The 24,664-nt window shown below is 39.2% G+C and overlaps 2 pseudogenes across 2 annotated transcripts; both read right to left on the reverse strand.

Annotated features, from left to right (window-relative positions):
• Positions 1-998: 998 nt before the first annotated feature.
• On the reverse strand, positions 999-3,920 carry LOC309792046 (nonsense-mediated mRNA decay factor SMG5-like; annotated as a pseudogene). Its single transcript has one exon. The product of its transcript is annotated as a nonsense-mediated mRNA decay factor SMG5-like (transcript).
• An 11,227-nt stretch (positions 3,921-15,147) lies between these two features.
• Positions 15,148-16,912, reverse strand: LOC309792094 (importin subunit alpha-1-like; annotated as a pseudogene). The gene has a single exon. The product of its transcript is annotated as an importin subunit alpha-1-like (transcript).
• Between the last annotated feature and the right edge of the window lie 7,752 nt (positions 16,913-24,664).

Raw genomic sequence — 24,664 nt, forward strand, 5'->3', positions numbered from 1 at the left:
TTTCTCTGCTTCTGAAGGGAGCAATTGGATTTGAGGCTGAGTTAGTGAGGAGTATACCCAGAAAGAGGAGGATTCAGATGCCTCAAGAACTTGGGATCCTGAAAGAATACTAAGTTTGGCCTTGCAATGTGATGGTTTATTGTGGATGGGAGGAGGGGGGCAAATTAATGTTAACACTTTTAATGCATGCCAGTCTGAGTGAAGTGGTAGATTTTAACTTGTATCCAATATTTACAGGGTCCACATTCAAGCTCTGCTAATGGCAGGAAAAGAGCTACTCTCTGGAGTATATACAAAGTAGGAGGTTGACAAGAGATTCCAAAAGATATCTGAGAGCCAGAAAAAAAGCAAGAGACAATGTCATGGTAACCAAATTGGAAACTTTGAGCAGATGTGAGAAAAAATACCAATATTGTACCATGAAATACCTACTCCCAGATTATCAAAAGCAGAACCAAATCAGCTGATCCTACCGACCTAGTCCTAGCCAAAAGGGAAAAACCTGAATGGAGCATGGAAGAAGGTGAAGATGGGACCAAGAATTGCAATAAAACCTTTCATTCCAATCAAAACTATAGCTTTCCATTTATCGAGTTTTCACAGATGGCAAAGGCCTACCTTACATAATAGGCAGGATCCATCACAATAAAATAGCATTAAAAAGTTTCATGTCACAAAACAGAGCAAAGCAAATTATAGTTCCACCAAGCTGAGCGGGGACTTGGAAGTGCTTCCTTAACTTGATGTTTTACGGTAAAAACACTAAGCACTGAATTAGTTTAATCTGTTTTTCAGACAGAGAACATGATATCAAGCCAAGATGACAAAGAAGGAAACACAAAGGCCCCTGGCAGTCAGTACACTGAGACTCTACCAATAGGTAGGTACAGATATGAGTTTACCCAATGGCTACCTTTAACATTAGGTGTGAACAAGAGAGGTGAACAGATTGAGTTTGATGTGTTAAGTGCTGAAGGAGGAAGATGGGAGATGTGACATCAGCTGACCGTCTTCCACTCACTGTGGAAGAGCCAGATGTTCTTGATTTCCACACCAGCTTCAATTGCTGTTCCCAGCACCAGCTACAGGGGGTATGAGAAATTCCTAGGGTTGTCCAAACAGATGCCCATGATGATTGTTATCATGCTGCTAGGGTCAGGGGTCCCTGGCTGGGATGAGTCCAGCAGACCTTTGCAGAAGTCAAGAATGTTATAGAGGTCCCAGGCATCAGAGTCTGGCCTGGTCATCCTGGGCCTCACTAATCTCGTAGACACAAAGGACTGGCAGAAGATGTACTGGTTCCCTCTCTTCAGCTCATCCTCTAGGAAGGTGATGGCTGCCAAAGCCCAGCAGTCTTCCCTCCTCAGGACGTACAATATGTCGACCATGATCTTGGGTGTGATGAGGAGAAACTTACCCCTGGTGGCAAGCTGCTTGATGACTGGAAGATGCTCACAGAGGGCCCAAGGGTCAGGGAACAGGTACGGGGTCAAAGCTGACTGAATCTGGAGGTGCCTGAGGATCTTCTCCAGCTGCACCACTTCACTCTGAAGCCAGAGCTGAACTATGTCTTTGGAAAATCTGATCCTTGAAGTACTCCCTATTAACTGCTGAGACGGGTTGTCTGGTCCTTCAAACCCAGAGCTCACAAAGACCCCCAAATTAGAGTTGAAGCTCGGAACTGTCCAGGGAGTGTCGCTGCAAAGTGGCCAAAGCTTCTGAGGAAACAGATGCGCATAGCAGCTTCATCCTGGGAGCTGAGTAGAGGTGGGTCTTGCTCCAAGCCAGCCCTCTCCTGGGAAGCCTGCCGGGGTGAGTGCTGGCCCAGGGCAATGTCCTCAGGGAGCTGCAGGAACCTGTGAAGGTTTGGGCCCTTACAGCTCTGCAGCAGATCACGGAGATGGTGGGACAGGCCCAGGCCTGGCTCCTGAAGGTCTCCCACGGAGGGCAGCAGGTTCAGCAGCACAGACGGGGGACCCCACAGGCTAAGTGGACTCCGCCAGTGTGAGGTGAGGAGGCTGTGGTTGGTGTGGAGCCAGCCTAGGACCGCCTTGATGGTGGGCAGCAGGCCCTCTGCAGAGAGGATCTGCAACTTCTTTTCAATGGTCTGGAGATTGTTGCAAGACTGGCTGATGGAGGCCTTCTGCCCCAAGTAGGAGCCAGCGGGAGGCTCTGTCTCAGGAAACTGCTCACCCCATCCTCTGTGCCAGATGCATTGCTGGAGGCATCAGAAAACTGTGGCTGAAGACAGGGGCCAAGTACAAGCCATGTTTTACTGGGAGCTTGTGGTTCAACGTGGCTGGCAGGTTAGCAGAATTTCCTGTTTTTATGTGACCTAACAGATGACTGGGAGGTTGAGGTGTCTTCAACTTATCCACCAGTTGGGCAACTTGACCTTTGGATTTGGCCCCATGCTCCTGCATTGCTTCTGGATTCAGGGAGCCACTTTCCTCTTCATCAGTTGTGTCTGAATAAGTAGTTTCACTACTGATTTCTGAGCTGGCTTGTGAGCATAAGGATGTGTCTTCATCTTCATCTATCTCATCTGAGTCACAGCAAGAATGAAAACTGGCTTCCGAGTTGTAACCCTCACTGGAAACGTGAGATGACCTGGGGTTCTTCTGAGATTTGCTGTGGTGGGGCCCAGGGCAGGGGGCTAGAAGGTCTTGTCGCTCTTCCCCAGCTTCTATCTTCTGTTGGTCTTCCTTGTCCCTGGGGACATCCACCTCTGGAGTCAGCTTCCCTTTCCGGAGCTCAGCCTGGATGCAGGTAGTCACATGCTGAATTAAATGGGAGAAAAGGGTCAAGGTGAAGGTGACCACTGGCCTGTGCTGCTTCGAGCCTGTTGTCCTCAGGCTGTGCACACTCATGAGGCAAAGAACCACCATGTGGAAGATGAGGAGGTCTGGGAGGAACAGGTAGCCCCTTGGGGGCTTTCTCTGGAGGCGTGGCTCAGGTCGGTTGGGCACGGCCGATAGGAAAGGCAGAGACGGAAGTCTTCCAGAACCAGCTGGCACAGGGCCATGAGCCTGGTTGCTTTGAATTTCCGCTGAGGCTCTGAAGGTAGAGGAAGCTAACCAGCAGCCTTTTGTTATCCCAACCCTGCCTCTGGCTGGGAGATAGCTTCTTTCTCTGGTACCTTTTCAGCTGGCTGTACCTTTTTCCCGCATGATCATAGAATCCTTTGAGGTGCCAAGATGCCCCCTTTAAAAGGCACTTCCGAGCGGAGGCAGTGCTGGTAGAAGTATGTGGCTTCAATGTCATAGTACTTACTCCCTGTGAGAGCCCCCAGCTGGCTGAAGGGCATGCCCATGTGCAGGGCCACTGACATGGCTCGGTGTAACATCTCTCTGCCAAGTCCTTGGTGGCCAGGGCTGGGAACTCATTCTGAAAGTGGAACAAGTCTCCCAGGTACAGCTGACAGTGGTGGCAGGCCGTTCGCACCCAGGCCACCTCTTCTTCAGAGGCAGGACCTGCTTTCTTGCAGCCAATCAAGTGGATGGCACTGTGAGGCTAATCAGTGTAGCTTAGTAACCTCAGCTCATAGTGTGCTCCTGCAGGAACAGGAAGACATGGTCATAGAACCTGAGGCTGCCCTTCAGGTGAGCCCGCAAGGGGCCTTCCCACTGTTTGAAGGTGTCCACGAGTTTTCTTTTGGTCCTCAACAGCAGCATAGCAACGTCAGAGTACATTTTCCTCCATAACAGCTCTTCTGCTTTCCTCCCATAATCCACTGGGTGAAAGAACATGAGTTTAATGCAGACTTGCTGAACCACATCCCTGAGGGCCAGGACATGAGGCTTGAAAACCTCTTTGTGAGAATTTCCTTTTCCAAGGAGAAGGTCAAGACGCTGAGCTGCCAAGCAAACATCATGGTAGAGGAGTCTGGCCTTCAGGGCTTCTGCCTGGCTTCTCTCCATAAGGCTGGACTCTTTTCTCATGGTGCCTGTCTTCTGAGAAAAGACAAAAACTATGTATTAGTACCCACCCATAGAGACCAAAAATAATAACAATAATAGTCACCAGAGCAACACAGTGGGGATATATAAAGCCTTTTGACATGAAGCAGGAACTTTTGCTCACACTTCAGATCTCAGTTTAAACACCGTTGCATCCAGGAGGCCAACTCTAACTCCCCAAATTAGGTTAGATGTGTCCCCTTCACACTGAGCTGGCTTCCTTTGGGTTTCTGGGACTCAACTGGCTATGAGTTTTTCTTGACTGTATTTCTCCTACCATAGCACATCCATTATCTATCATTCTTGCTCCCAAACTGGACCACAAAGTTCTCTGAGGGAAAGGTTAGAGGTCAATTCACCATTTAGTTCCTAATACCAAACAATATCTAGTTCAAGCAGAGGCTCAGTAGAGAAAGGTGAATGGATGAAGGTTGTTCCAAAAGTCAGTTCCTCAATTATCATTTTCAATTCAACGATTATAATGTATCAAAGCACTCCATTATACTATTCAAAATACATGTCTAAGAGTGAAATAAAATGCAATGTAATCTCCTTAACTGCAAAAAAAAAAAAAGGAAAATAATTCCTTATCAAAATTTAAATTTAATCAAGCTTGTGGATTTTTTGGAGAATTCAACCTGGATTCTATGTAGTTAAAAGTATTTGTAGTATAAATATATCTAAAGAGATATAATACTTAAATATAAATATATTAAATAATGTTTAATACAAAAATTATTAAATTCCTTATCTCTCAATAGAATTTGCTTTTAGACTCTCGGGATGGAGGGAGAAGAGAAATACACCTTATAATATAAACAGAATTCAGACAAAAGAAAATGCAAAGGGCAAACACAAAATAAAAAATGTCTTGCTTCCTCATTCTAAAAGAAAAGCAAATTAAAGCAAACTACAAGGCAATAATTTAATTACATCAGTGTAGTAAAACATATTTTAAATTATAATACACGATGCTCAAAGCCATGGTGAAACTTGTATAGACTTACACAGCTGGAAGCATTAAAAGTTTTAAACATATTTGTGTTTGCAAAACCATTTATGTCCATATTCTTTATCCAGCAACCTTATTCATAGGAATGATGCCTAAGGAAATAAATTTAACAAAAGCAAAAAGCTACATTAATTGGTCCATTCCAAATGTATCTTTAATAAAGGAAAGGAAGGGCAGGAGGGAGGGAGGGAGGAAGGAAGGAAATTAAAATTAACCTAAATATTCTATGATCAATGAATTGCTCATGCATGTCTACATGTATGATAGAAAGTCATTATGTCCATTAAAGATAATAATTATATAGACATAAAAATAATAATTACTTGGAAAGAATGGAATATGAAACAGTACATAAACTGGAAAATTACATCTTCAAAAACTAAAATGTAATGTGTAAAAATTAAGAGGTTAGCATGATAATGACTGTGGTTTCCCCCCCAAAGTTCCTTAATACTGCTATTGTCAGTCATTCTAATACAACTTGTTAGTTGGTACAATTTATGAATCTACATTTTTGTATGACTAGCATTTAAAAAGAGGAAAAATAATAATAATTCAGTAACTAGAATAAATAGCATTAAAATGTCAAGTACATAAAACTCATTGAATACATAGAGTATCCATAGGGCTAGAATAGCATATGAAATACCTATGATCTGTTACTAGGATGTGAAAAGTTGAATGAGGGATGGGGGGTAGAGTAAGAGAAGGAATTTGGGCAGGAGTGCAAGGAAACAGCCAGAACACAGAAGTTGAACCAGCAGTTGCCAGGGCTTTCAAAATCTCCATCGACCAACATGAGGCTTTTCCTGGAATGGTACATAAATGGTTAGCCTGGCCTTTCTCAGTCCTGAGAAAGATGACTGAAGGAAGAGAGAGAACCTACTGAAAAAAACACCTGGAGAAGAGAGATCTAGGTTAGATTCAAAGCCACACACACACTTTATGTAAAGGAAATTTCACTCCCTAACAAGCCTAAGAGCCAGAAGCCAGACGTTCCAAGCAAGGGAGAGAAAAAAATCTAATAACCCAAATTTATTAGACTATTTTGGGAGACACAGATTCCATTTGAAAGCCAGATGGGAAGAGGAGTGGACTGAAGTCATTTTTACTGGCCTCTTCTCCCTTTCCCTTAACCTCTAGCCACACCTATTGACTTCCAATGACAACACCCTGCTGCACCCCTTCCAGGATGGCTGTGGAAAACCCGTTGCCCAAAATAATAGGCCTACAGTCACCCAGGTTTGGACAAAGCTCACAAATAGGCTTTAAGTCAACTCCCAAACCCCCAAGTTTGCCAGCTCTGATACAAGGACAGGCATAAATCTATGAAATGAAAACGGAATGATTTTCTCACAGTTAAACATTTCCAGACTGAACAATTCCTAGGAATGGTCCATTCTCTCTGAATGAACATAAATGTGAGCTGGCTCCTGGCTGCACTTCACTCCAACACTAATATAAGGCCCACATAATCACTTACTTCCCAGACCTCTGTCTTCCTTGGAGGACATTTGGATAAATTTCCCAGCAGGCTTCCCGATACAAGGCAACTCGGTACAGCTGTTCCCATTGCTGCCAGGAACCAGTCACAAGCAATTCTGTGACATTTGGACTAAAACTCCTGAAGTCCAGAAGCTTATCTATGAGAAGAAAAACATTAAATCCCCTCCTTGAGATGGACCAAAGGAGACTCTCCTGTGTACCATGCATCTGAACTCACCGGTAAGCTCTGACCGCCAGAGCTTACTCCTGCTCAGCCTGCTGGTTCCCCAGGCTTGAATCCCACACGATAAGCTCTCAAATCCTCTGGAATCTATTACTTTGTTGACACACATGGATTGACTCTGCATAATTGGCATCAGCTAGGTACACTCTGGCCAAGAAGACTGACTAAAGCTGCTTCCTCAGACAGGTAACACAGGACCAGATATAACCCTGATAGATTTGGAAAATCCATAGCCCTAAGCCATACAGAAAACTAGGTCTGGGTAAAATGTATCTCTGTGAACCAAGAGTTATACATATCTTGCATGAAAAGGATGATTAAAAGAGGCCTTCCTCCATAAAGACAGAACCATAGCTGTTTCCTCGTCTTCATTCAGTCCAATATAGTCATAAAAAGTGGTTCTCTAGAGCCTTGTATTATCACAGGACTCAAGAAATCCTAGAAACATAGCCTCGGGGAGAAAAAAAAAAAAAACTCTTGAGCAAAGAGACTGAATATAAACATGTCTTGTCCCCCTTCCCTCCCCCCAACCCTTGGTCATCCTCTGCATAGCCTAGAGTAATAGAGACTTCAATTCCTAAAGAAAAAGGGTGATCCGCAGCCGGTATGGAATTATATACTGCTTAGTTCACCAGATTTGGGATGGCTTTGGTGTCCTTTATCAAAACTCCATTCCAAACACTTAACTAAACTGCTCAGAACCTTCCTTTAACTTCAAAGTACCATGAAGAAAATACACCAAAAAAGTTAATCCACTGACAAAATTAGATGAAATGGGAAAATTCCTGCAAAAAACAAACTACAAAAATTTACTCAAGAAAAAGTTTGAAAATCTGAGTAGATCTATAATAAGCATAAAATTGAATTAATAATTTTTTTTCAATTCTTTTATTGAAGTATAGTTTTGTTTTGTTTTGTTTTGGCTGCACGGCACACGGGATCTTAGTTCCCCGACCAGGGATCAAACCTGTTCCCCTTGCAGTGGAAGCACAGAGTCCTAACCACAGGACCGCCAGGGAATTCCCTGAATTAATAATTTTAAAACTTCCCAAAAAGTATAGCCCAGGCTCAAATGACTTCACTGATTAAGTCTATCAAGGCTTTAAAGAAGAATAAATACCAATTCTTCACAAGCTCTTCTAAAAATAGAAGAGGAGAGAATATTTCCCAACTCATTCTATGAGGTCAGTATTACCCTAATACAAAATCAGACAAAGACATCACAATAAAACTACAGATGAATATTTCTTATAAATTTTGATGTAAAACTTCTCAACAAAATACTAGAAACCCAAATCTAAAACATATAAAAAAGATTATATACCATTACTAAGTGAGATTTATCCCAGGAAAGCAAATTGCTTTAACATCTGAAAATAAATTAATGTAACACACCACATCAATATAATAGAGGGAAAGAAAATATATTATCATCTCAATAATGCAGAGAAAGCATTTGACTAAATCCAACACTCTTTCATGATAAAAACACTCAGCAAATTTGGAATACAGGGAAACTTCCTCAGTCTTATAAAGGGCAAAACCCCACAGCTATCATCATACTTAATAGTGAAAGACTGGATGCTTTCCCTCTAAGAGCAGGAACAAAACAAGGCTGTCCACTTTTTCCACTTCTCTTCAACATTGTACTGGAGGTTCTAGCCAGGGCAATTGGGAAAGAAAAATAAAAGGCAGATTGAAAAGAAAAGGTTAAAACTATTCCTATTTGTAGATGACATGATCTTATATATAGGAAGCCCTAGGAGACCCACAAAAATTATTAGAACTAATAAATTAATTCAGCAAGGTTGCAGGATAAAAGATCAATATACAAAAATCAATTGCACTTCTATACACTAGCAATGAACAATTCAAAATGAAATTTTAAAAACAAATGTCATTTACAATGGCATCAAAAATATATATACATATATATATACATACATATATATTTGTATATATATATACATATACACACACACGGGAATAAAGTTAACAGAAGTGCAAAACATACTCAAAAATTATAAAACATTGTTGAAAGAAATTGAAGACAAATAAATGGAAAGACATTCATATTTATGATTCAGAGGACTTAACATTATAAGGTGAAAATACTCCCCAAATTGATCTATAGAGCCAATGCAATTTTTATCAAAATCCCAGAAAACTTTTTAAATAATAATTCCTTTCCCAAAATACATGTGGAAATACAAGGGACCAAGAATAACTAAAACATCTTGAAAAAGAAGAACAAAGTTGAAGCACACTTCCTGATTTCAAACTCAAATCAAAGCTATGGTAATCAAGACAGTGTGGTAACAAAGACAGACATATAGATCAATGAAACATACGAATTCAGAAACAAACTCTTAAATTTGTGTTTAATTGATTTTCAACAAATGTGCTAAAGCAATTCAGTAGGGAGATAATCATTTTTTCAACAAATGGTGGTGGAGAAACTAGATATCCTCATGTGCAGAAGAGTGAAGTTGGACCCCCTGGTTCATAGACTGAATCTCAGAGCTAAAACTATGAAACTCTAAGAAGAAAACATAGGAGTAAATGTTTGTGACCTTGGGTTATACAGACTTCTTAGACACAACACCAGAAAGCAAGAGACCAAACTAAACCTCTTAGGAGGAATATTTTCATGAACTTAAATGTTCATTTTACATTTTTATGCTAAAAGGGGATTACTTATCATCACCTGAATAGAAAGTTTAAAAAAGAAGGAATTTCCTTCTGATAGTGACACTCAGTTGTCCTATGTTCTAGCTGTTAATGTGACTTTAGAAAGGATTTGTGTATGCCTGAGTGGTGTCTTCCGGAATCTTCAGGGAAGCAGGTGTTCTGCACAGTTTGGAACTACCATTTCTAGCACTTTCCAGAAATTATCTGGTACTGTGAAATATAACAATACATATTAAAAGAATCAGATATTTGCTTCAGTTTGTCTCTAAGCAATTAAACATAAAGAAGAAAAAAAAACATCAGAGACAAGTTATATAATTTAAAAATTGGTTTCAAGCACTAAACAGAACAGTACATCTCTTCCATAAATACCAAATATCCTATGTTTAGGATGAAGACATGGAAATATTTGTTTTTAATTTGTCCATGCTTACCACTGGTGGATGTTTCCTGCTGTTAAAAAACATATAATAGTTGAAGGCAAAGCAGTAAACCTTTTAGAAAAAAATTATTTTCATGCCCTCAAGGTAGAGAAGAAAAAATTTTTAAACAGAACTCAAAATTAAATACATGCTGACCAAAAAAAAGAAAAGATTGGTATATTCAATTGCATTAAAATTAAGAACTTCAATTCAAAAAAAATTTAATGTACTAAAAATTCTATTAGTAAAGGGTGTTTGCAGCATGCATAATAATAAATGACTAATATCAAGAATATTGTTTTTTAGTCTATGAGTTAAAAAGGAAAAAGTCTAATCAGGCACTTCAAAAATAAAGGACACTCAAACAGACCTTTGGAAAGAGGCTCAATTTCATTAGTAACCAGAGAATTGCAAATTAAAATCACAGGAAGTACAGAGCACATCCTCCACAATGGCAAAAACTTTTAAAGTTTGACAACATCAAGTATTTGCAAGGATACAAGATAAGAAACACTTTCATACGTGGCTGATATAATTACTTTGAAAATAGTTTGGCCTGATGTGGTATAGCTGATCATTCACATACCTTACAATCCAGCACCTCCATTTTTAGATTTAAATGGTGGGAAATCTCTTGCACCTGTGTGCCAGTTGACATATTAAAAAATATTTCTAGCAGCATGGTTTTTAATAGATAAAAACAAAAACAAACCAAGCAAAAACTGGAAATAATCTGATTGTATATCAATAGTAAGTTGAATAAATAAATTGTAATACATACAGCAGTACATGTTTTTACCATACAGTGGTAAAAATAGATGAAACATGCTGCATACATCCATATGGATGTATTACACATAGTGTTGAACAAAAGCAGTAAGCCATAGAAAAATGTATAAAATATGATGGTGTTTATACCCAGGCCCAAAATAGACAAAATTAAGTAAAGTATTGCCTATGGATACATACTGAGATAGTAAAAACATAAAAGTAAAGGAGTGATTATCACAAAAAGCTAAGATTGCATTTTGGACTGGGCAATTGTTGGGAAGACGGCTAAATCAGGAGGTGTATTCATTGGGGGTAAGGTGTTTTTAAACACTAATGATATCTAGTTCTTCTATGAGATTATGTGGGATGGATATGTATACACACACACACACATATACATGTGCGTATATATATATATATATAAAACATATTATACTTGTGTGTAAACTGCACAATTTTAAAAATCTTAAAATGTAATTCATCATATAAAAAAGACACACCACTATGTATACCACAGATTTTTATTATTATGCTTTTAGGGAATTGCTAGATTGACTCTTGTGGCTAACTTGAATAATAAATGTCATTAAACATTAACTGATTTTGTTTTCTATTAAATAGATTGATTGAATCTAATCAAGATGTTCAAAATGATCAAAACAATTTTCTGTGTAGAGTAGGAACTAGAAAAACAAAAATAAAGAAAGAAAACAAAAGAGTAGAATCACCTCTCGAATAATCTATCAAAACACAAATGATTCCCAGATAGTTGAGATAAATGAGTGGTCAGTCACTTGTACAATTAAGACAGTATGATGTGTAAGATCCCGTTTAGTCTAAGTCTAATATGTTTAAAAAATAATTATACCACAAATCTTCTAGGCACCAAACACTGCCTATTGCTAGTTATAGTGTACTGACAAATTCTTATTTTGATTTTATTTTCTCCCATCATGAGTCATGAAATTCAAGCTGCAATTAAAGATTAGCTCTCTAGTGTAAAACGATAATTTTTTTTCATCTATTACTACAAACCATATTTCCTATTGAAAGCAATGTGGCTTTATGAGACAGCCCTTATAAAAGAGTTTAATAATTACTAATTTTACACCTAATTCTCAGAAGTAAGGTGCCATTTCTTGGTAACTATGTTCTAGAATAAAACTGTTGGAAATAATGTGTACCTATAGGTATATCACAGGGAAATCTTACATGATAATAAACTTTGGAGGAAGTCTCTAAGATAGATATTTGTAAAGAAAATATCTCAAGTCAAGATCACAGAAATGTGAGATGGTTCCACTGTGTCTGTGAGCCACTATTTTCTGCCCCACAACCCTTGTTTTAAGAACATGGACGAATTGGAAAATATCCAGGAAAGTGTTTGAGATGATTAGGGATATAGACATCATCATCTTAAAGTTTACAGGAAAAGAAAAAAGCCTGCATGGTCTAAGGACATTTATCCTAAATAAGAGAGAAGAGAACACTAAGAGGAAACCATATAGATGTCTTCAAATATTCAAAAGACTATGATAATGAGATATACACCTTTTTCTGTATGGCACAAAGGGAAGTCAGTGTATCTTTATGTAGATGTTAAAAAGACAGGTTTCAATTCAAGAAAAAAATAAAAGGAGAACTTTTAATTAAAGCTATCCAAAAATGTCAATAAATGGGATGACAGAGAAGGTGGTAATCTAGCCATGGAAGGGGTTTAATCAAAAACTCATAGACCATCACGCACCCTGTAGATGAGTTTTTCTTTTGTGTGGTAGATTGACTTAAATGACTGCCAATGTTCCTTTTTAAATCAAAGATTCTCAAGTTTCCTCCCATGATGATTCATTAACCTATTTTCAGAAGTTGCTTACCAAAATGCTATGGGTTTATATGAAAACTAAAGTCATGTTATCTGAACATTCATTTTAGCCAAATAAGTTAGAAAATAAGTGCTTTTCCTTCATTTGATTATTTTGATTGCCCTCGATGGTTTAATCATCATTACCAAATTTGGACAGGGTTAATCTGGAACACAACCTGTGGCTTTTAAATAAGAGCTGCCGTAGTTTTAAAATAGTCCAGATGAACAAAGGAAATTGCTATTTCAGTTCAAAGGAGAACTGACACTATCAAGTACCAGCGTGTTGATGGAAGAATGTGTACAATCATTGTCTAAAAGCAAACACTTCAGTCAAAGAGAACTGCAAGGACAGACCTCTTCTCTTTTTACAGTATAAAATCTGAACTTTCCTGTCAGTGACAAGGTTAAAGCAGTACACCACCCACTCGAAAATGAATCAGACACAAAGAGGCAGATTCTCCCAGAACTTAAAGTACTTCTGAAAGCTGCCTTAACTATTTCACAATACAGGGAAACAACAACAAAAAAAGCAAAGTACCCAAAAAATGCTTTTGTAGGTATAAAAAGTTAATACATTTAATGCTATTACTCATGTTGGGACAATGGAAAGCATTCCAAATGTCCAACATTAGGGGATAATTAATAAATTATAGTTTATCCAAGTAATGTAATATTACAGTATTCTGAAATCATTACACTCATTATGTGTCATAACTATAAACCTTAAAATGACCGGTGCTAGGTAGACAATAAAACATCACAAATCTACAGGTGTGTTATGTTTAAAAAGTACATAAAAATATTAGAAGGCCAGACAAGATAGCAATCTACCACAGGATGCTGGCTCTGCACCTGTGCTTGACCCTAGAGAAGCTGCACAAAGAAGGAGATGGGTGGATCTCAGAACATCATGGAGATGACATGATCTTATACATCAAATAACTATTAAAACTAATAAATGAATTCAGTAAAGTTTAGGATACAAAATCAACATACAAAAATCAGTTGTGTTTCTATACACTAACAACAAACTATCCAAAAGAGGCATTAAGAAGATAATCCCATTTACAATAACAACAAAAAAGTAAAATAAAATATTTAGAAATAAATTTAACCAAGGACATGAAAGATATGTTTGTTGAAGACTATAAAACACTGATGAAAGAAATCAAAGAAGATACAAATAAATGGAAAGATAGCTCATGTTCATTGATTGGAAGATTTAATATTGTCAAAATGTCCACTCTACCCAAAACAATCTATAGATTCAATGCAACCCCCATCAAGATTCCAATGGAATTTTTATAGAAATAGAAAAACCAATCCTAAATTCATATGGAACCAGAAAAGACCCGAAAATAGCTAAAGAAATCTTACGCAAGAACAAAAAATTTGGAGACATCACATCTCCTGACTTTATACTACAAAACTATAGTAAGCAAAGCAGTATGGCACTGACATTAAAATAGACATATGGACCAATGGAACAGCAAAGAGATCACATAAACCCACACATATACAGTCCACTAATTTTTGACAAAGACACAAAGAATATACAATGGAGAAAGGATAGTTTATTCAATAAATGGTGTTGGGAAAACTGAATATCTACCTGCAAAAGAATGAAATTGGATTTTTATCTTACACCACATACAAAAATGAACTCAAAGTGGATTAAAGACTTAAATAGAAGACCTGAATCCATAAAACTCCTAGAAGAAAATATAGGGATTAAGCTCCTTGACGCTGATCTTGGTGATTAATTTTTATATCTGACACCAAAAGCACAGGCAAGAAAAGCTAAAATGAACAAGTGGAACTATGTCAAACTAAAAACCTCCTCACGGCAATGAAACAATTAACAAATTGAAAGGGCAGCCTATTGAATGGGAGAACATAGTTACAAATCAATATTTGAGGGGTTAATATCCAAAATATGTAAGGAACTCATACAACTCAATATCAAAAAATCCCAATAACTCAACTTAAAAATGTGCAAAAAACCCTAAATAGACATTTTTCTAAAGAAGACATATAAATGGTCTATAGGTATATGAAAAGATGCTCAAATCACTAATCATCTGGGAAAGGCAAATCAAAACCACAGTGAGATATCACCTCACACCTGTTAGAATGGCTATTATCAAAAGGCAAAAGACAACAAGTATCAGTAATAATATGGAGAAAAGGGAACACTTGTGCACTGTTGGTAAGAATGTAAATTGGTACAACCATTATGGAAAACAGAAAGGAAGTTTCTCAAAAATAGAAGTACCATATGATCCAGCAATCTCACTCTGGGTATATATCCAGAGAAAATAAAATATTTCAAAGAGACATCTGTGCTCCCATGTTTACTGCAACATTGCCCACAATAGCCAAGATGTGAAACAACCTAAGTGTTCACCAACAGATGAACAGGTAAAGAAAATTTGGTATGTATATACAATTGATTATTATTCTGCCTTTAAGAAAGGAAATCCTGCCATTTGTGACAAAATGGATGAGACTGGAGGACATTATGCTAAATGAAATAATCGAGACAAATATTGCATGATCTCGCTTATATATGTAATCTTAAAAAAAAGAAGTTGACGGCTTCCCTGGTGGCACAGTTGTTGAGAGTCCGCCTGCCGATGCAGGGGACGCAGGTCCGTGCCCCGGTCTGGGAGGAACCCACATGCCGTGGAGCGGCTGGGCCCGTGAGCCATGGCCGCTGAGCCTGCGCGTCCGGAGCCTGTGCTCCGCAACGGAAGAGGCCACAACAGTGAGAGGCCCGCGTACCACAAAAAAAAAAAAAAAAAGAGTTCTTAGTAGAGAAACAGTAAGACAAACTTATACAAAACGTAGTACATAACAAACAACTTTATGCCTCAGATGTACAATCTAAAAGTTGAAGGTCCCAGCAGTGCCATCCTGAACTTGGAATGTATAGTCTTCAGAGGTGGTTTCTGGCACAACATTTTGATCTTCCTCTTCCTCCACAGAGAAATACTTCTCAATCAGGTTTAATGAAGCTTTGTACACAGACTCATTTTAATGGTTTTGTAGAGCTTAAATTTTGTCCAAACCTCCACATTCTTCAATCATTATACTAAGTTTCTCAGTTTTGCCTAGTTTCTCAGCAGCCTGAAAGATATTTGAAAAGGCATCCAGAATAACAAGAATAATTTTGGTATCTTTCACAGTTAGGAGATTCATCAACGGCTCTATTATGCCACAACGAACAAGGTATATAATCTGCTCAACTGTTCCACCACATGTATAGTTGGTCACAGCCCATACAACTTCCTTTTGTGTCTTAAAGTCTGCCTTAGAGGGAATGCCAACAAGGAATGGGACTAACCCATGATTTACAACTTGTGTCTGGTCTTGCGGCCAGCCTTGATGTTTGACATTGTCCACGTAGCTTCCTTCTGAATATTAGTTTGTTAGCAGTGTTCCTGCATCTATTACAACCTGAGTCTGTTCATCTGTCTCATTGACAATATTCCCTATGGCTCTTTGTGCAGCAGTCACGATTGGCAATTCAGTAGCTCCTAAAAGCTTCACAAGTTTGGGTACAACCTCAGTTTTCACAACCATTTCAATCGGTACATTTGGACCATCAGTAAGGTAGGAAATAGCCCAGCAGATATCAGCTAATACTTCTGGATCATCATGATGCAGGAGACGACCTAAAGGAGGAAGAATTTGCTCAACAGCATCTAAGGGGGGCGCAGGATTCTTGCTGCAACAAAGATTTGAAGTGTCCAGGTAAGATTATGTAAGTAACCACATCCTAAAGATGACATATCAGGAACCGCCAGAAGTGCCAACAGCAGGTCAACTGCACCATACTTGATAACCGGGTCTTGGAAAACTGAACCATCACCTGCAATGTTTCCCAGGGCCCATATAGCCTTGTTTACCGATGTGAGTGTGGGGAGATGCCAACAGAGAAACGAATGCTGGGATAGCACCTCCATCTACCACAACCTTGGTCTGTTCTGATGTCTCGGAAGCAATGTTACTGAGGGCCCAAGCAGATTCAAACTGAATGGGACTACAATCAGTTCTGCCCAAGAAGGACACAAATTTTGGAATCAAACCAGCCCAGCTTATGTTGTCTGTGGGGCGCTGTTTCTTCCTAGAAAGCACTTTCCTAGCAGCTTGAGTAGCTTGGAGCTGGCTTTCCAAATTTTTGCTATTTATGCCTTTGACAGTGTTATCAACAGACCAATTCACAGTGCCCAGGTTGTTGCGGTTTTCCTGCGTGGAGAAGTAGCGTCATCAGGAAAGGAGCTGACATTTCTCCTTTCAGCATCTGGTCATCCTTCTTAGCTTTCCTCAGCTCCACATTAATAACTTCTATTTGGTGCTGCCTCATTTCTGTACTGCCTTTCCCTTTGTTCTTGAATCTGTTAAGGCAGGCAGCTGGCGAATTAGCATTCTCATTGGTGGACATGGTTATGAGACAAAGGGAGAAAGCTACACAGACAGCTTAAGCTTCCACAGGAGGTGGTATGGGGTGCACAGGCTGTGGGTCGGTTGCCCTCAAAACATCCACCACGGTCAGCCCAAGGATGGTGTCAACTGGTAACTTCTTAGAAATGTAAATACTCTTCTCCATCGCAAACTTACTGTACCAGAAAGTCTGGGGAGTTGGGCCCAGCATTCTATGTTTTAACAAACATGACTGATGATTCTGATGCACACTAAAGTTATAGAATCACAGGTCTAGGTGATTTTATCCATGACAAGCAATCATCGGGAAAGAACTGTGCCCTGAGGGAGACAGACAGTGGGTCGCTGAGAGGCAAGGCAAAATCAAGTGTTGGGGAGGAAGGAATGTAAAGAGGGCATGGTCTAGCCCAGGTGGCAACATCAGAGGCTCCCCACCCTACCGTATCTCCCTGGAACCTACTCCCTAAATTCAACAGGAGGAGCACAAGTTCTATAGAAGAAAGACAACAAACCCAACACTTCTTCTTCTTGGTAGAAGAAGCCAAATTAATGGATTGGTTAAAATAAGAATTTTAAGTAAAATAAAAGTTTAATAAAATATTTATCCACAAAGAAACAAAACAGAATGTTACAAACAAGAACCAGGAACAGAATCCTAAGGAGCCAGAATCTGGAGATTCTGAGTATGAAAAATACAGTCGTTGAAATAAAAAACTCAAAAGGGGAGTTGAAAAGCACAAAGGATAGCGCTATGAAGAAAGTACCATAAAAATATAGGTGGAGTGAATGAGATCTGAATGATACCATTTATATAAAGTAAAAGCACAGATAAAACAGCACAATATATATTTCCAAAATGTGTGTATGTATACAACTCAATGAACATAGATTAAAGAATAGAATAACTAAGGGGATGTGAAATTGGAGTAGGGTTGAAAATGAAGAAGAAAGATAAAATAAAATGAGAAAGGCCTTGAACAGACCACTGATGTCCTCTGCTATGACAGAAAATATGATAAACTCAGGTCTCTGCCTCTGAGGACCAAAAATAAGATCCTTTTTAAAAGAACCCTATTTTTAAAAGTTGTAATGGAATACACAAGATAATAATAGTTGTGTTAGTATAGGATAAGTTTATGGGCATTTGTCCATAATTTAAAAACATTGTAATTTTTTCATTTTATAATAATATCTAATCTAAAAATGAATGCTTTCCTCTAGGAAGTAATTTGTATGCTGAGATACTCTGACTTTAATCAATTTATACATTTGCAATATTGAACTGAATTTTTTTGCAGTTTGAATCACATGAAAAACAGTACCTTCAACCATGCAATGCCATTTTAAGACATTAATCCTCAAGATAACAATACAGACTTTCCAGTCAGTAAATGTCATCCAAAAAGAGAAAATTTGTCTTCATTTAAATTATCTAAGCTTCTGAAACTTGTGTGTCAGTTGCTTTGTTTTATTCATAAAAAATTCCTTTTCTAGTGTTCAACCAGGTTAATGATGAACAGCCTTTACATAGTAAAATCAAATTGCCTGACATTTCTCTCTAGACATATGCGAAAATTAGAACTGTCCCAATCTGCATTCTTGACAGCACATTACTTTTGAATACTGCATTTAAATCTTGTGTTATTGTGCCAATATATTTTTGAGATGAAATTCACATAACAGAATTAGCCATTTCAAAGTATAATTTGGTAGCATTTAGTATATTCACAATGGCATGAAACCATCACTGCTATCATTTCAAAATATTTTCATCATCACACAACATTGTAAATCAACTATACTCCAATATAAAATAAAAATTTAAAAAAATTTTCATCACCCCGAAGGAGATTCTGTACCAATTTAAATAGTCACTTTCCAGTTCCCCTCCTCCCCTGCCTCTGGCAACCACTTTCAGTCTTTCTTTCTGTCTCTCTGCATTTCCCTATACTGGATATTTCATATAAATGGAATCATACAGTATGTTAGTGGGGTTTTGTTGTTGTTGTTGTTGTTTTTGTGGTACGCGGGCCTCTCACTGCTGTGGCCTCTCCCGTTGCGGAGCACAGGCTCCGGAGGCGCAGGCTAAGCAGCCATGGCTCACGGGCCCAGCCGCTCCGCGGCATGTGGGATCTTCCCGGACCGGGGCACGAACCCGTGTCCCCTGCATTGGCAGGCGGACTCTCAACCACTGCGCCACCAGGGAAGCCCCACATTTTGTCTTTAATCTCTCTAACATAGCTCCTGTCAAACTGTTTCACTTTTTCTTGTTTACCTGCCTGTCCCCATTATTAGACTATGAGTTTTTTATGAGCTATATTCATCTCTCAATCACAAGCACTAGTTCTGAAACTTGGTACATCACGAGTTCCCAAAGAGTAAAGGGATTAATGGATGGATGGATGGATGGATGGATGGATGAAAAGATGAGGGAAGGACATAGAGTGAAGGAGACAAAATGCAGGGTGAAAGATAGGGATCAAACCAGAACAGTGCTATAGAGGTAAAGGACAGAAAGAATTTTAAAACCTACCATGTAAAAAAACAATCAAAAACCAAGAACAACCAACCCTACAATTTCTCTCATCACCTCTAAAATGTAATAAATCTAAAGCGAAGGGTTTGAAGGTTAACTATCTCAAAAGTACCTCATGAGATCATTGTTTATGTGTGATTCCTGGTAGTTCTAAATATATCCAGAATTTCAGAATCCAAACTCTTCTCACTTCTGATATTTTGATTCAAGACACCATCAACTCTCACCTGTGTTGTTGCAAATTTCTCCTGAATGATTTCTCTGCTTCCACCCTTGGCTTTCTATAGCCCATTGTGCAAAACAGCAGCCAGAACGATCCTTTGTGAACAGAAGTCAGGTCTTGCCATTCCTGTGCTCAAATCCTTCAGTGATTTCCCTCCTCACTCAGAGTGAAGCCAAAGTCTTTAAAACGGAACACAGTGTCCTACATGACTTCCCACGCTCCTCTACCATCCACCCCAAAATATTGCTTCTCCATCCCCTTCTCCTTCTCCTTTCCCCACTGCTGTCTCTACTGTAGCCACACAGACCTCCGTGTTATTTCTCCAACATTCCAAGCGTGCTTCTGTTTCAGGAACTCTGTACCTGGAGTTTCCTCAGCCTGGAATTCTCTCTCCCCTGATATCCACCTGGCTCGCTCCCTCATCTTCTTTGCTCAGTTGGCAACTTCTCCTGAGGACTTCTCAGTGAAGCCTTGCCTTCCACCCTATTTAAAGTGGTAACCCATCCAGCACTCCCTCTGATCCTTCCCTGTTATTTTTCTCCATAGCATGTGTCCTTATCTGACATACTTTATTTATTTTTCTTTTTCTTAAACTTTTTATTTTATATTGGAGTATAGTTGATTAGCAATGTTGTGTTAGTTTCAGGTATACAGCCAAGTGATTCAGTTACACGTACACATGTATCTACTCTTTTTCAAATTCTTTTCCCATTTAGGTTGTTACAGAATATTGAGCAGAGTTCCCTGTGCTATACAGTAGGTCCTTGTTGGTTACCCAATTTACATATAGCTGACACACCTTATATTTGTCCATTTCAGGCCCCACATCTGCAAATCCTACTCATCCTTCAAAACCCTCCAGAATTTTACTATAGGTCCTCCCCAACAATGGTGACCCCCAACATTCGCTCCTGTTTCTGCAATCTACCAGACTTGATTATGCACCATATCACTTTTTACGGACAGTTGACTATTTCACACTGTTACACTAAGTGACCAGGTTTTCACTTGTTTTTACCCCTCAGCAAAGCTGCCAGCCTCTTGAAAGCAAACACCATCACGTGATTCTTTTGTATAGCCTCTCTTGCCACTCAATGCAGTCCTAAACAGATAACATGGTTTGGTTTCAATAAATATTTTAAGGAACGAACAGGTAATATCAATAATACTAGTTACCGTTTGTAGACTTATTACCACATGGCAGGCACAGTAACCCAGGAGACAATGTGGCATTATTACCGTTTTGCAGGTGAGAATTGAGTAGCTGGCCCGAGATCTTCGGTCTGTAGGACACAAAGTAGAGGATCTAAACCGAGGTCTGTTTAACTCCACTGTCCGCCTTCTACTCCTCCCCCATCCCTTCTCCAAAATTAATAACTTCTATTCATTAAGCACTACTATGAACAGGCACAATGCCAGACACTTTACACATGTTTTCTCACTTCACCCTCAGAACAACACCATGGGGTAGATATTATCAACTTTGTTCTACAAATGAGAAAACTGTAGCTCAGAGTGTTAAGCACCTTGGCTAAGAACCTATCCTGATAAGTGACAGTATCACAGTGTTGACCAGTCCACTTACTTAAAATGATCATATTAATTGTGCAGGTGCTGCTTTGCAATTCAGACAAAGAACAGTTGGAATGAACAATTATACCCTGAATTCTCTGAGTTTTGTTGGAGCTTATGTAGCTCTTATCCAATGTAAATTGGATATAAATGTAAATTCCAATGATCCCAGAAATTACCTCACTTTGTAGACTATTCCTCTCTCTTAATCTTTTATCAAGTCCTGGTATTTAACTTCTGCAACAGGAGAAAAGTGAATCAACAGTCTCAAAAGGGATTTTCATAATCCCATTTGTTTTGGCCAGGTTTAATTTTAAACTAGAATGTGTGTTTCCTTCTCTCATTTGTATGTTTGTGAGTATTGTGTGTGTGTGTATGTGAGAGACAGAGAGAGAGAGAGGAAGAGAGAGAGGCAGAGACAGAGACAGAGAGAAGGACAAAGGACAGAGAGAGGGAGGAAGGGTTAGGTCTTCCTCAATTCCCTAATTCCCAGAGTCTGAAAAAATACAACAGCTAGACCTTGCAAAACCCCTGGATTACCAGTCATAGTCAAGGAGCACCCCAAGAGGTATCGCTAACCTCCAAGAAGCTCTCTGAAGCCTGCCTTTGAGTGATTGAGGGATTGGGGGACAAAATTCAAATTCTGCCCTTAAGAAATCAGAACACTAGTCTTCAAAAGGAGAAGCCATTGAGAATAGAAAAATAAATTTTAAAATGAAAGGAAGATTTATTGAGCAGGGAACAATGACTCCAAGAAAGAGAGAGAACAGAGAGCCTAAGTCACATCTCTCAAACGCGGGGCTCAATTGCATGGCTGTTAATTCAAACCAGTGAATTTTCCTCCATTGAAAGGATTAGTAAAACGATAGCTCATTTCTCAAGTGCTGCCTATGGCCAAGTTGTGGTGTTTTTTGGGTTTGAGGGGTGTGTGTGTGTCTGTGTGTGTGTGTCTGTGTCTGTGTGTGTGTGTGTCCATGTGTGTGTGTCCGTGTCTTGTGTGTCTGTGTGTGTCCGTGTCTGTGTGTGTCTGTGTGTATCTGTGTGTGTCCGTGTGTGTGTCTGTGTGTGTTCATGTCTGTGTGTGTCTGGTGTTGTGTCTGTGTGTATCTATGTGTGTGTGTCCGTGTGTGTGTCTGTGTCTGTGTCCGTGTGTCCATGTCTGTGTGTGTGTCTGTGTCTGTGTGTCTGGTGTGTGTGTCTATCTGTGTGTGTGTCCGTGTGTGTGTGTCTGTGTGTATGTGTGTATGTGTGTTTAGGAACAGCTTCAGCACAGCACTTTGGTCATTATCAAACTACTCCTTTCATAGTATCACAGAGAAGTAATACGGCTTATGGGTTTACACAAAGCTCCAGAGGCCTTAGGGCCCCTCCCATCTATTCCTTCAGCCCCGTTTGTCTGCACACAGCCACCCCCTCTGCCTGCCAGTGTGAGACTGCCAGTTGGGACAGAAACAGGAGGATTTCTGAGCCTCAAAAACCTCTGAAGCTTTATCCTCAGCTTAAGTAGAAAGTAGTTATATAAGACCTCTTGAATTAGAAAAAATAATTTGTGCTTTAGTATTCAAATTATAAGTACATGGAACAACCTGTTTTTCAGATCTGATTCTTTAGAATCAGTTATGTGATTCTTGAGAATCAGTTATTTAAAATTATAACTAGAAATACAAATACAATAAGAGAGAGAGAAGAAAAGTAGAGGAATGAGGGAAGGCAAGAGATTATAAAAAGGGGAGGAGAGGTAGAGAAAAGTTTTCCCTGTTAGAAGCCAGGTTGTACTTTTTTATGTTGTTCACTCCTGCCATCTAGTGGTTGTCATGTAGTAATGCTTAAGTCAGATCTCTGAAATCACAAAACAATAGAACTTTAAAAAAAATAAATTTATTCATTTATTTTTGGCTGCATTGGGTCTTCATTGCTGTGCGTGGACTTTCTCTAGTTGCGGCGAGCGGGGGCTACTCTTCGTTGCAGTGCACGGGCTTCTCACTGTGGTGGCTTCTCTTGTTGCAGAGCATAGGCTCTAGGTGCACGGCTCAGTAGTTGTGGCACGCGGGCTCTAGAACACAGGCTCAGTAGTAGAGGTGCACGGGCTTAGTTGCTCCACAGCATGTGGGATCTTCCCCGACCAGGGCTCAAACCCGTGTCCCCTGCATTGGCAGGCGGATTCTTAACCACTGTGCCACCAGGGAAGTCCCAACAATAGAACTCTTGAAATAAAGATGTGATGAGTCATTCACCAGACCTCCGTAACAAGTTCCATCCCTTCCTCTGGTCTAGACATGATTGTGAATGGTCCCTATCTATTAATGTCCACAGCATTTCAATACAGAGCCAAGGCTCCAAAGATTAAACAAATTCTAAGAAGTTCCATGATCTCACTTACCCAGTGTCCCAACATTGGACAAGTTCCCAGAAAACTTACATCCTGGAATTCTAGCATTTCAACAAGTTCCTTTTTCTAAATATTGAATGACCCAATATAACTCCATTCCTTGCAAGATATTATTAAGCCCAAGAGAAAATATTCTAATAAAATAGAACTATAGTCTCTAGGCACTGATTCAATAATCAAAAACATCCCTTGCCTTTTTTAGGCTTGATGGACAGAGTACCTCGATTGTAACATGATATAGTCTCTACTTTTAAATTTTTTTCAAGTTTTCTTTTTAATGAACTTGCTTCAAAATTGTTTTCTCAGAGACAAGACTTTTCCATTGCAGGGGAGGAAAAATAATTGTCCTCTACCCTTAGAGGTTCTTGGCTGAGACACACACACACACACCCATAATAAAAGACAGATTAACAAAAGAAAAACTAACAGAAGTTTAATAACATGTGTACCTCCTGTACACATGGGAGCTACTCAGGAAAACTGAATAACTCCCCAAAATGGCCCAAGCTACTACCTTAAATACCACCTTCAGCTAAAGACAAAAGAAGACCTTGGGGTTGGGGGTAGTTATGGGAGGTTACTAGGAAAAGCACAGCAAACAAGGGTAAACTTGTTATACAGATTTAAATTTTTTTTTGTTTTTTGTCAAAAGCTTTTTCTGCATCTATTGAGATGATCATATGGCTTTTATTCTTCAATTTTTTAATTTTTTTATTTTTATTTTTATTTTTTTCTGCTTTATAACAAATTTAATCAGTTATACATATACATATGTTCCCATATCCCCTCCCTTTTGCGTCTCCCTCCCACCCTCCCTATCCCACCCCTCCAGGCGGTCACAAAGCACCAAGCTGATCTCCCTGTGCTATGCGGCTGCTTCCCACTAGCCATCTACCTTACATTTGGTAGTGTATATATGTCCATGCCGCTCTTTCGCTTTGTCACAGCTTACCCTTCCCCCTCCCCATATCCTCAAGTCCATTCTCTAGTAGGTCTGTGACAGATTTAAATTGTTGCCTTCTCCTTTGATAAGAGTTTCTGGAGATTTAG

The sequence above is a fragment of the Mesoplodon mirus genome, assembly GCF_964341445.2.
Source record: "Mesoplodon mirus genome assembly, chromosome: 16".
In the NCBI taxonomy this organism is placed as follows: Eukaryota; Metazoa; Chordata; class Mammalia; order Artiodactyla; family Ziphiidae; genus Mesoplodon; species Mesoplodon mirus.